General features: G+C 36.3%; 1 pseudogene; it reads left to right on the top strand.

Moving 5' to 3' along the window:
- Positions 1 to 7,034: 7,034 nt before the first annotated feature.
- On the top strand, positions 7,035 to 7,692 carry Cops8-ps3 (COP9 signalosome subunit 8, pseudogene 2; annotated as a pseudogene).
- The last annotated feature ends 4,969 nt before the right edge of the window (positions 7,693 to 12,661 follow it).

The following is a 12,661-nucleotide window of genomic DNA, read 5'->3' on the forward strand; positions in this document are numbered from 1 at the left end:
CCCAAGAAGATATTTTAACTCTTTCCCTAATAACTTTTTAAGCTATAGAATGAACCACTTTAGATTTATGTTTAAAACACCTCTTTAGTTTAATATCAGCCACTCTTACCACCTTCCATTTTGTTTTATTATTATTATTGTTATTGTTATTCAAATAATAGTATTTATTCACTCATTCAAAGGCACTGAACAGACTCTATACATGTGTTTTACTTGTGTTTGACATACCTGTGCTCCATGATAATGTTAATTTACAAAGTAATACAAAAGGTTATTGCTGGATCCAACCACAATCAAATACATAATAAATATTTTTTTCTTCACAGGCACATAATTCCATTCAATACCTTTCTAAATAAAATAGCAAACGATCCAACATATATTGTTCTAGGATATTCTTCTCAAAATATATTCTAGGATATTTTTAAATGATGAAAATGTTCATACTATTCCATATTCATTTGCTTAATCAGAGTACATCAACTGGGTGACTTTATAAAAGCAACTAGTTTATTTAGTTACTTTAAGCAGTAAACTTCTAAAAAGTACACCACCACCATTGTGTTAGGTACATTAACCCATAGTGAACAATATTAAAATGACATGGAAAGGAAGATTTTATGACAAGGCAGGAAACTAGCCTAAGTCAGAGTATCAAGTCTTGGTAACCCAAACTATAGCTGTTCCTTACAGGTTTCCTGCTACTTGTTTTAACAGGAACAACTGAAGTCTATGTTCTCAATATATGAATCTTTGAAAAACACATTAAAAAATATAACTCAAGCCTATTTTACTGGGTCTGCATGTAATCACTACTTAGAGTATAGATAGGTTTTATTCCTTTTGGTATAGCATATATCATGACTGTAAAACTAAACAATGAGGCTAAAGACAGTCCTGTTTTCATGCAAAAGTTCACTAGACATGCCCAAACAGCTAGAAGTAATAAATGGGATGTTCAGGTTTGTTTAATCACCCTAATTATTTGAATACTATTTGAAGGAAAGCTCTGGCAAAAATAATTCTGAAAAACTTCCATTTGCTCTCCCAATCATTCTGTTTCTGTGTGTTCATGTGAAATTTCTTATTAAAACTAATTTGTTTTATGCAGTGACAATTGTGTTGAAAAGCCAGCAGGAATATAAATCATCCAATTATTCCCATTGAGGAACCAGCATGAAAGTGTAAATGGAGCTGGAATGATGGCTATGCAGCTCTGTTTAGAACAAGGGACTTTGATGATTTGATTCAGGACAGAATGTGATGTTTTTTGCCTGTGTTCTGTGGGAGACTGTTTATTCCTGCACACTCCAAAGTGCACAGGATGGTAGTTGGACATATAAGAAGAAAAGTGATGATAAATGATGGTGTGGGCTTTCTAGTGGAAAAGCATCTACTGTGGAAACAGGATTATTAGTCTAGAGTAATTATCAATGCTTTCTCAAAATCAATGTTAACTGAGTCATTTTGTGTGTCACAATTTCCCTTAATCGAATTTATTAGGGATGTAAGAGTACACCAAATAATGATCAGGCCTTTAATTGAAACAGCCAGAAACCAAAACCCATACCTCTCTACCCTCTGACACATAACAAGAGGAAATCTGCTCATTAGAAATCTGAGGAAAGTGGTTAAAAATTGGTGTCATTGTCTGAAATGTTAAAAACTCAATGTGGTATAGAACTCAGAGACTTTTAATAAGGCAAGGTTGAAGATGGAGCAGCTGTTGCTTTGAAACACAACATAATTTTCTGTGTTGTCCTAATGCTAGGCTTTGATAATGAATAAAGAAAACAGCCAATTTAAAACTCAGGGATGTCCTTCGAGAACAGAGAAAAGCTGAGTGGCACACTGAGAGCAAATTAGAGGAAAGCGAATGTCAGTATAACACTCCAGATGGTCTAGAGAACTCTTGTTAATAGATTTATGTGATTCCCACTGAGAACTGGTGCTAAACTGATCCAAACGGTTTACCAATGGGGCTGGTTACACACTCACCTTCTTACAAAAGATGCTTGGTGACTCCATTATCTACAAAGTTGCTTAGTATACAGTTCAAGATCCCATTCACTGAATTTCACCCTAAGGCAACAGTAGACTCTGGTAAAGACTTTTCAGTCATAGTCATAAGGATCCAGGTCTCTCACCACTAAGCAAACTGTCTTCACTTGTACCTTCTTCTACCCAGACTCATATTCGCCACATAGCAGACCATAGGATACAGATATTTTGCCCCATGGATTATGGACATTCATTATTTTTTGTCTAGAGACCCAATCCCTATCATGCCCATCTAAGTGATCATAGACCTCCTTCAATATCCTGATAATGACATTCTCCACCAAGTACTGAAGGATATAAAATATAGCTGGTAGACTGCGGGTAACAGCTGTGCACAGAAATGAGCACATCTCTAGATTTCTGCCTGAAACTTTGACATGTAGACTTGAGCGTCTAGTATAGAAACCAGCATTAGCAAAGGAAGAAGGCCAGGATTGTGAGTCAAAGAATCTGTCAGCCAGATATTTGGGTATGCTGTTTTATGAAGAAAGTTAACTGAAATTGTACCTAAAGTTGGGGTTATTGAAATACATGTGTCAAAGAGAAAAAAAAAGTAAAATATAATCATAGAATAGTTGCCTATCTGCCCTATTCTGTGTTAGCTGGGATTAGTTGTAAACTTGACTACATCTAGAATTAAGTAAAAGCCAAGGGGTTGGGTACACCTGTGAGAGACTTTCCTTGATTAGGTAGGTGTATCACTAATAAGTTCAGTTGTACGCAGGCCATAAGATCCACCATGAATCTGGCCCACAGCACCTTCTGGTAGTCTACATTTAAAAAGAAAGTTAAAGAGCCCATTCACTGAATTTCATGTTAATGCAACAATAGAAAGAAAAGGAATAGAACAGTAGGATGAACCAGGACAAGAAAGCTTGTTCTCTCTTTAATTGCTTATTCTTGCCTTAGATGTCATTAGCAAGTTCAGGCCTTCAAACTTATTAGAACCTACTTCTTCAGAATCCTGAAATATACTACAACCAACTGAGACGTTGTGAGCTGAACAATTACTAGATTCTCAATAAAATATTATTGGAAGATAGTCAATGTTCTTCAAGCTGGACCATATATGTATGTATTGGATTCATTAAAATGGCCTACGGTCTGTGGTCCAGCTAGTAAAACAATGCTTGTCTTTAATGAAATATATGTGTGTGTACACACACACATACACACACACACAGATAGATAGATAGATAGATAGATAGATAGATAGATAGATAGATAGATATGAGATCAGTCGGGTTTTTTTATTGCTAAGTGAATTTCTCACTTTGACCTATCCCTATCCTTTAAATATTTTTCCTTCTTTTAAATATATCATTATTGTTTCACAAACAGACTCTTTTTTCCATGGCATAAACAATGACTAGACTTTAATAACTTGCCAAGTTTCAGTCTTCTTTGGAAACTGTCTTTCAAAAGTAATCTAAAATACTGAAAAACACCAAACACAGAAACACACACAAACACCCACATCTATGCACACTAAATGAAATTGTAATAAGGTATTTGAGAACAATGTTCAAAAGAAGAAATCAGAGTAAAGGAAAATAAGAAAATAGTGAGAGGTACAATGGTTCATTCTTCGTAGAATGATGTGGACTAAGGCTTTACCCTGGACTGTTAAATAAGATAATATGATAATAGCAGCCATGTATTAATTTTCCAAAGAGATACCCCTTCAATGTGTCCTTCTGGTTTAAATATCTACACATAGTCATTTATTGCATAATTTGGTATTCAGCCTCTATATTCTACCCTTTGGAGATGAATAATAAACAATGTGTATGATTTGAAAATTTATCCTGAGTGAATTTATTCATCTCACTGTTTTATGGCTGTTCTCATCACTACCTTCCTTACTGTTGTTTTATTGTCCCAATGTATGGCTCTCCATCTCCCTCTATATCTACATTCAAATAAATCCAAAGTTGACTTCAGCTTATGTCTCCCATTTTTTTAAACAGAAGTGACTTTTTGCTTTCTCTTTATCTAAAGTGCTACTCCAATAGCTCCTCATATCACATCTTATTTCTGTTAGTGTATAAACACTATTCTTATCAATATTTCTTTAAATCACATTCTAAAATCAATGAAACAAAAAGGTTTTCTGTTTTATGTTACCCATTTACCCACTCCCTGGACTTCAACTGTTCCAACCCAAAACAGATGTAGTCATCATAGACACCTGAGCCCATTCTGACTCTAGACTGGGCTGCTTTAGAAATTTCAATTGAAGGAAACATAAGGTTGACCATACTCTCTATCTACATATTATTTTAAATGCACAAACCAAATGTTTTTGTTTGGTTTGCTCCTACCAAAGTTCCTATGCTATCAGAATATAGACAAAATATGATTGTACCTTTACATCTGGAAAATGACAACAAACATGTTCGGAATTCACAGCATAATTGGCTATAAGCCTTCCCATGCTCACTCTGTATTACCTGCCATGCTGTGGGCCTTTATAGTCAGGCAAACCACAGACTGTCTAATTTTCTGATCTTTTAAATGTTCATTAGCATAACTCCACTGCTGAAGACACAAATTAATTGATTGGATATAAATCATTCTTTGTCATAGTGTGGTATACAAGTTGTTTACTAGTGAGTGCTATATAACAGGAAGTTTTTAAAAGCAGAATTTCTGAGAATCCAAAATTAAAGATCTAGGGAGCCACAACAAACGTCTGCACACTTAGTAGGAAGCTCCAAAACTAATCAGTTTCGGGAAGCACAACCTGTATAGCCAAACTGACTCCCCTGTCCCTTTCTGTCACCTTTACGGACTAACCCACAACAAGTTAGCAATATTAATATCAGTAGTCTGATGCTGGAAGTTGTTCTGAATGAGGAGCAAGAAACTAGAAGATAGGAAAAGATAGGACTAAGAAATAAACAACGTAAATATGGCATAAAGCTTAACAAATGTGGGACACATAATAGGTTGTGACATTGTAACATATAATAATGAAATATGGTAAGGCTTAAAGAGTGGAGAGAAGCTAAACCCTTGATATAGAAAACCAGCTAAAGTTTTCTCTGTCCCTCTTCAAAATGCTCCACATACATATTTATTCCAGGCTCTTCTTCTTATAGAGAAAATGTTTCCTAACCCTTTATCTTGTGTAAATAAACATGTTTAAGCTATAGATTCTCTTAAATGCTTTCTCTTACATTTTGGTATCATTATATAAATATATTGTTTCCCCTTCACTTTTCCTCCCTCCAATCACTCCCATGTATTCTCTCTTCCTTCTCTTTCAAATTCTTGTCCACTTGTTTCACTGATTGCTATTACATATATGTCTGCATATTTATTTACATTTATATACTATGTTACATATGTATAATACACATATACACAACCTTTCAGTTCTATACAGCCTTACTCATGTTAATTTTGTTTGTTTTCCTTTATTCCCACATGCTCCTCATCTAGGAAGCTTGCCTTTGAGCAAATACAGATGATCACAGAAAAACAGAACACAACTCCGAGCTGTGGAGCCAGTCCTGGTGGACCTGATCTTACTCTTACATATGAAGGATCACTGGAGGAGAAAGTTAGGGAAGCTGAGAAAAGCTGAAGGATCCTGGAGTTTGCCATGAAACTATGTGTCCTGGTAATGTCAGAAGCTCCACCCATGATGTTTTAAAGAACCAAATGCCATAAAAAAAAGTTGATCTAAGACTATGACAATAAACATACTAACAGTGTGGATGGGTATGAATATTTATATTGGTAAGATTTGTAAACTATGTTAGTTATCAGAAGGAAAGGATTAACATAAGCTGATAGTGGAGAGAATAGTGTATCATACAAAAAAAGGCAAAAACATTAAAATGATATATTTTACTCTGCATAGGTAAAAAGTAAAATCAGTGAACTGGTATAACTCACATGAACTCTAGTGCCCAGGGCAGCAGCTGAAAATGATTTTGAAAACTACTACTCAAAGACTACTACTAATGAAAGAGATGGAATATTAAAGTAAGCCACAGTAATGCAAGAAACAAAAATTATAGACAATTCCAGATGATATAAGTGGAGCACACATAAATAAATGGCATGATAAGACAGTAACGTTTATGTTCAATATGAATGTTCCAATTCATTAAGCAAATGAGAGGTATAGTGAATTGATGAAAAGGAGTGAGTAGAATTCATTGATGCAAGCACATGGAAAGCCAGAATAGTAAAAATACACCTATATAACATGAAACTAAAAAAAAAAAAAAAACATGAAATTCCAAGCCAGGCAATGGTGGCATACCCTTTAACCCAGCATTTGGGAGACTGAGATAGGTAGATCTCTGGTTTGGGTCCAGCCTGTTCTACAGAGTAAGTTTGAAGACATCCAGAGCTGCACAGAGAAACACTTTACCCCTCAAAATAAATAAATGAACAAACAAACAACAGTTCAGCCTGTTCTACAGAGTGAATTTCAAGACATCCAGAGCTGCACAGTAAAACACTGCCCCCGTCCCCCCCCAAAAAACAACAAACAAAAAACAAACCAAAAAATCAAGTCTTAACCTTTAAGTTCCCAATTACAGAAGTAATTTGATTTTTGATGAAATAGGAAATTGTACCAAAAATAATAATAACCAAAGATTAGTGAGACACTATGAAAAATTAAAAAATAATATACAAGATGCTGACGAACTGCTAAATGCTCACCCAACTAACAAGCTTTACAGTAAAGGCAGTAAAATCTGAAAGAAATTGTAGCAGGAAAAAGTAAGTAAATTTATAGTAAGGTTGCAGATATTACAACCCACAAAACAGAAAAACCATCAATAATATAAAGCCATTGAAAAACATAGTCAATAAATCGGATCGAATTGATTTATGTAATTTTATGTGTGTCCCAACCAACAGCACAATACTTTTCAGCACCTGTGGTACATTCCTTAAGATTGTCTATATTTGGAACATAGAATAAACTTGAACAAATTGCAGATGCGATGCCCTCAAGGATGAGCTTAGGCTTTGGTCTGGCAAGGGCAGTGGAGAGAGTGACCAGAAAGAAGTCAATGGTGGCAATAGAGGACAGTGACTTCACTATCAAAAAGCTGCTGGGTCAGTGTAGGAACCAAGGCTGCTGACAGAATCGCCACACCTACAATGTACAGTCACCTTCTGGCTTTGCATGTGCTCCAGAGTGACATGAACAGTGTAAGATACCTTTGGAGAAGTATATCACTGCTGTAAAGTCTGAAAATTCCGATCTAGGCAGAATTTGGTCAGTAGGAGGGTGAATGAGGCAAAGCGATTTCCCTGAGATCTATACAACCAACAACACACACCAGAGGTGGGAAATTGTGCAGCCAATCATGAAAGCCTTTAGAGTTGCAAGGAGGCCACTCTTTACCCTGGCCTTTCAAGCTTATACATCCGTGTTTACAGATGACTTCACGGCTGTTTTCTGTCTTCCTGTAGGAGAACCATGAAAGGTGTACTGGAATAGGGATGGTAGGCCATAAGAATGGTTCTTTCCAGGAAGCCAGCCTATCCCTGGATGTTTCCTTGTATAGGTTTATTCCCTTATCAGAGCTTGCCCCAAATCCGGCAAACCGTAAGGAGCAGCAGCTCACCAACTATGCTGCTTTCCTGGAAAACTGATAAGTCCCTCTGAGTTCAAGATCCATCTTCAGTTCCTGTCACTGGCAAAAACACGTGCGGTTTTATTCTGAATTCACTGAACAGGGAGAGTGCCTAGGTGTGTTTTGGGTGTGAGTAAATGCAAGTAGAAGATGAAGCACATTGTACAGCTTGCCCCTCGGATACTGTTTTGAATGTCCTTGGAGCGGTTGTCCTTTGTATTGGTCATTTTGGTTGGAGCTGTCAATATTATGCAGCTAGTTTCTGTCAGCGACTCTACACCGAGCACAAACGGTCCTTCTTCAAGGAGCAGAGAGGATGCTGTGGCAGACACCATACTACTGCACACTGCTGGCCTCTAGCTGTAGTGCTGTGCCTGAGATTTGACCAAGACTGTCCCCAGGCAGTGCCCCAATCCACATTATCACTCACACTTTAGAAAATATGCTCTGTCTTCCATCCCAGAATAAGAAATCGCTATGGTAGAATCAGAAAAGACTGAGGAGGATGGACCGTATCCTGGTGAGGAGCTTGTCAATGCTACTTTTTCTTCAGTATGTGTAAGTATCGACTGCATGAGATGGACAACGTACAGTAAGAACTCAGCTTACGTGTTCTTGGAGGGAAGGCCATGAAGAGCCCCATGTGCTGAAGGAGGGATGAGTTGAAGGAGGGCTGTGAAGCCCTCTGGCTCTATGTCCCATTCCTATGTAGAAATGAAGAATGCATTTATTTTTGCTCTTGCATGACGGCCCTTAAAGATTTGAGGTGGTTAATGTAAAGAGCCCTGGTTCATTTATGTTGCATTTGCTCAATAAATATTTAATTGGAAAAATTTTTTAAAGAAATCAACATTGTATTTTTAGTATAGTGGGATGAAAACTACAGTAAGCGGGGGAAAAAATTAGGAAACTAATTTGACACAAATACCACATAATCCAAGGACACAGAAATCTCAAGAAAAGAATTTAGAAAACTGAAATACAATACATCAATATAAGTGTTATGTACTTAAATAAATCCTGAAGAGAAAACACATGGTCAAAATTAAATTGGCAATTATATGATGAAAAATATTAATAACTTGACATTAAAACCAGCAGTATTAAAGAAATAATAAGGTATACAAATATAACAAAAACTCTATTAAGTAGAAAATATAAAATAAAGTTATTTATATAAAACATAAATTAAAACACTAGAAAAACAAACAAAATTTTGAAAATAGAGAAAAAGTATAAAAATTTTTACCATCAAAACTACAAGCATCAGTTTACATCCTAAAAAATTAATATTAGAAACAATAAACAAATATATTCTAAGACTTAGAGCCAGTCTAAATATTGTGATAATTTTTGTAAGGCTAAACATGTTGGCTTATGTCTGTAATCTCAGCAATCGTAAACACATCCCTGAATATTATAATTATTAAACATCAAACAGACAAAACAGTGACCCTGACGCAAGCCTTTCAATTTATATAAAAATAAATTAAAATCTATTTTGTTCTTAAATTTAAAATGCCAATCCAAAAAGAATTTTAGACAAAGCAATATAGAAATATTAATATTAAGGATTCTATGATAAATACAATATTATTTTAGATACTAAAAGTACAGTCAACTGAGACATAAAACTTCATGGGGAACACCCACAAAGAAGGGGAGGGGGAGGGGCTCCAATCCAAAAAGAATTTTAGACAAAGCAATATAGAAATATTAATATTAAGGATTCTATGATAAATACAATATTATTTTAGATACTAAAAGTACAGTCAACTGAGACATAAAACTTCATGGGGAACACCCACAAAGAAGGGGAGGGGGAGGGGCTAGGGGGATGTTTGCCCAGAAACCGGAAAAGGGAATAACATTCGAAATGTAAATAAGAAATACTCAAGTTCATAAAAAAAAAGAAAGAAAAAAATTTAATATAAAAATCAAACAAACAAAAAAAGTTAGCAAAGGTTTCTATAAAATCTAAATAAAGATGATTAAGAAACCATCTATAAATAAAATGTTTCCAAAAAAACCTAAAACCAAAATAGAAACAAACATTTTAAAACCTACAACAAATATATAAATCTATTTAAAATATTACTTTAAATTTAGATATGAAAATCTATTTAAGCAAGATAATACACAAAGTCAAATGGGCTTCTGAAGATATATTTAAAAGTATTAGCAATGAGAAAAGAAAATTTAGAAGCACTATGCTATAAAACTGTGCACCATCAAGATGGGAAAGAGTGTCATACAGTAAAAATAAATTCTTCTAATACTCTAGTAAAATAACTTTCAGATTTTGCCTATCTATATATTGGTCACACACACAATGTAAATGTAGCAATGTAGCCATTAAATTCAGCATGTAAAAAGAATACATCTATTCTTCTACAGATAAAATGTAAAAAATGCTATGAATGACAAATATGATTAAAAACTATTCAATAAAAATAAGCAAACCTTTCATATCCTCAATATGGATGTTTTTGCAGGAACTTGTATGAAAGGATGGAGAGAGGTGGAGTTGATTATGCAACAGTCAAATGGAAGAATACTCCTCTCAATGAGAATGCCCAAAACCCTGACTGTCAGGGTAAGTAGATGCATGAGGCTTCATCTGTAGTAATTTTGTAAGGCCAGTTAAATGAGTCATCAGGTAAAGGTGCTTGCTTAACAACCTTAATCAGTCCCTAGGACCCACATGATCAACAGATTAAACTGACTGAAATTGACCTCTACACACATACACCCTGGTATGACGCCCTTCACACCAAAAAAAATGTAAATAAATATAATAAAGATGCTCTACCATACCAAAAGGACACATGCTCCACCATGTTCACGGCAGCCTTATTTGTAATAAGTAGACAGAAGCTGGGAACAACCCAGATGTCCCTTAACCACCGAAAATGTGGTTCATTTACATAATGGAATTCTATTCAGCTATTAAAAATGAGGACATCATGGAACTTGTAGGCAAATGGATGGATCTAGAAAATATGATCCAGAGTGAGGTAACTCAGACCCAAGAGGACATGCATGGTATATACTTACTGAATAGTGGATATTAGCCAAAAAATACAGAAGACCTAGGACACAATGTACAGACCTTAAGTGGAACAAGTAGAAAGGCCCAAGTGAGGATGTTTCAATCCCACTTAGAAAGAGAAAGAAAATAATCACAGGAGGCAGAGGGAGGGAAGGACCTTTGTGGGAGAGGAAAAGGGGAACAGGATCAGGTATGGGGGAGAGGGCAAGAGAGAAGCTCACAGGGGCAAAGAGAATGATGGAGATTAGCAACATGGGGTGGGGGGAGGCAGGGACCCTCTCAAAACTACAGAAGGAGAACCAGTAGATAAGAGAATCTAAAGACTCACAATGGGGATGATCTTACCAAAATACCCAGCATTGAGGAGAGGAACTCAGAGGAGCTCTTCCCCAGTAGATAAACAGGACTTCAAGTGGAGGAACAGGGTTATTAAACTACAGTCAAAATTTCTGACCCAGAACTGTTCCTGTCTAAAAGAACGGTAGGTACAAAAATGGAGAAGAGACTGAAGGAAAAGAAGTCCAATAACCAGCCCATGGGATCCATGTCAGTACCAAGGCCTGACACTATTACTGATGCTTTGATGTGCTTACAGATGGGAGCCCCTACCAGCAGCTGACTGAGACCAAAGCAGGTACTTACACCCAACCATTGAACTTAAATTAGGGACACCTGTAGTTGAATTAGAGGCTTGAAGAAGCTGAAAGGGAGAGCAACCCCATAGGAAGACCAACAGTCACAACTTCCACAGACCCCAGGGAGCTCCTAGAACCAGAACTACAAACTGGGCACTTAAAGAGGCTGATCTGAGGTCTCTGGCACAAATAGAGCAGCTGTCTCCTTGGTTAGGTCTTAGTGTGAGAAATTACTCTTAATCCTAGAGAGACTTGGAGCCCCAGGGAAGGGGAAGACCTGGTTGGGGGAACCTTCAGATACAAGGGGGAGGAGAAATGGGATAAGAAAATGTGGGAGGGCAGAACGAGAGTGGGAACAACAACAGGGAATATAAATAATATAATAAAAATTGTAAAAAAATTCAGAGCACACATATAAATAAAAGAATAAATGAAGAAATATGACTATGTTGAAGGTAATGTAGAAGAAACTGCCCTGATTGTGGCTATGTATAATATCACAAAATGTATATAAGATCATTGTGTTTATTCCATATTTCTATATTTGCACCTAATCACATCAACAAAATTTTCCCATCAGCGCAACTATAGGATTGGAGAGGTAGGCTTGCTTGTACTTAGTTCAGAGGAGCCCAGATCCTAGTATCCACATGAAAAAGCCACGTGGGGTTCCATGCATTCCTGCATCCCAGGCAGTGTGTGGAGGAGATAAGAGGATCAAGGAGCCTTGCAGCTTGCCAGCCTCTCAGAAAACACACACTCCAAGTTCAGCAAAACAGCCTCAAAGGCAACGTGATTGGTTAGTAAACTCAATGCTTTTCTGTACCATCTACTTGCAAGGACGGATAGCAATAATATCCACACATAGAGCACACACACACACACACACACACACACACACACACACACACACACACACAAACACGAGTAATATGATTTTTCATTGAAATAACTATGTCTCTTTTCATAGGTGCCGTAACGTGATATGTTCTAAGGAGGGACATGAAGAAATAAGTAACGAACAGTCTCTCAGCTAGTGAAATATTAAATACAGGAGTAAACAAGTGATGCACAAGTTACGAATTCATAAGATGAGTTAACTGAGGTCCAAGGAAGTGCTCCATCTGCAAAGAGGCTAAAGAACTTGAAATTGGCTCATTAATTAGTATTTTCTTAACAGTTGTAGAATTTAAACACCATAAGTTATCATTGGGTGACAACAAAATTCAACTCACAACTGATGACTGCTTTAAGAATAATTAGTTTCCTCAAACGAGGTGTTACAGACTAGCAGAAGGGAA

Source organism: Rattus norvegicus, chromosome 14 (assembly GCF_036323735.1).
Source record: "Rattus norvegicus strain BN/NHsdMcwi chromosome 14, GRCr8, whole genome shotgun sequence".
NCBI lineage: Eukaryota > Metazoa > Chordata > Mammalia > Rodentia > Muridae > Rattus > Rattus norvegicus.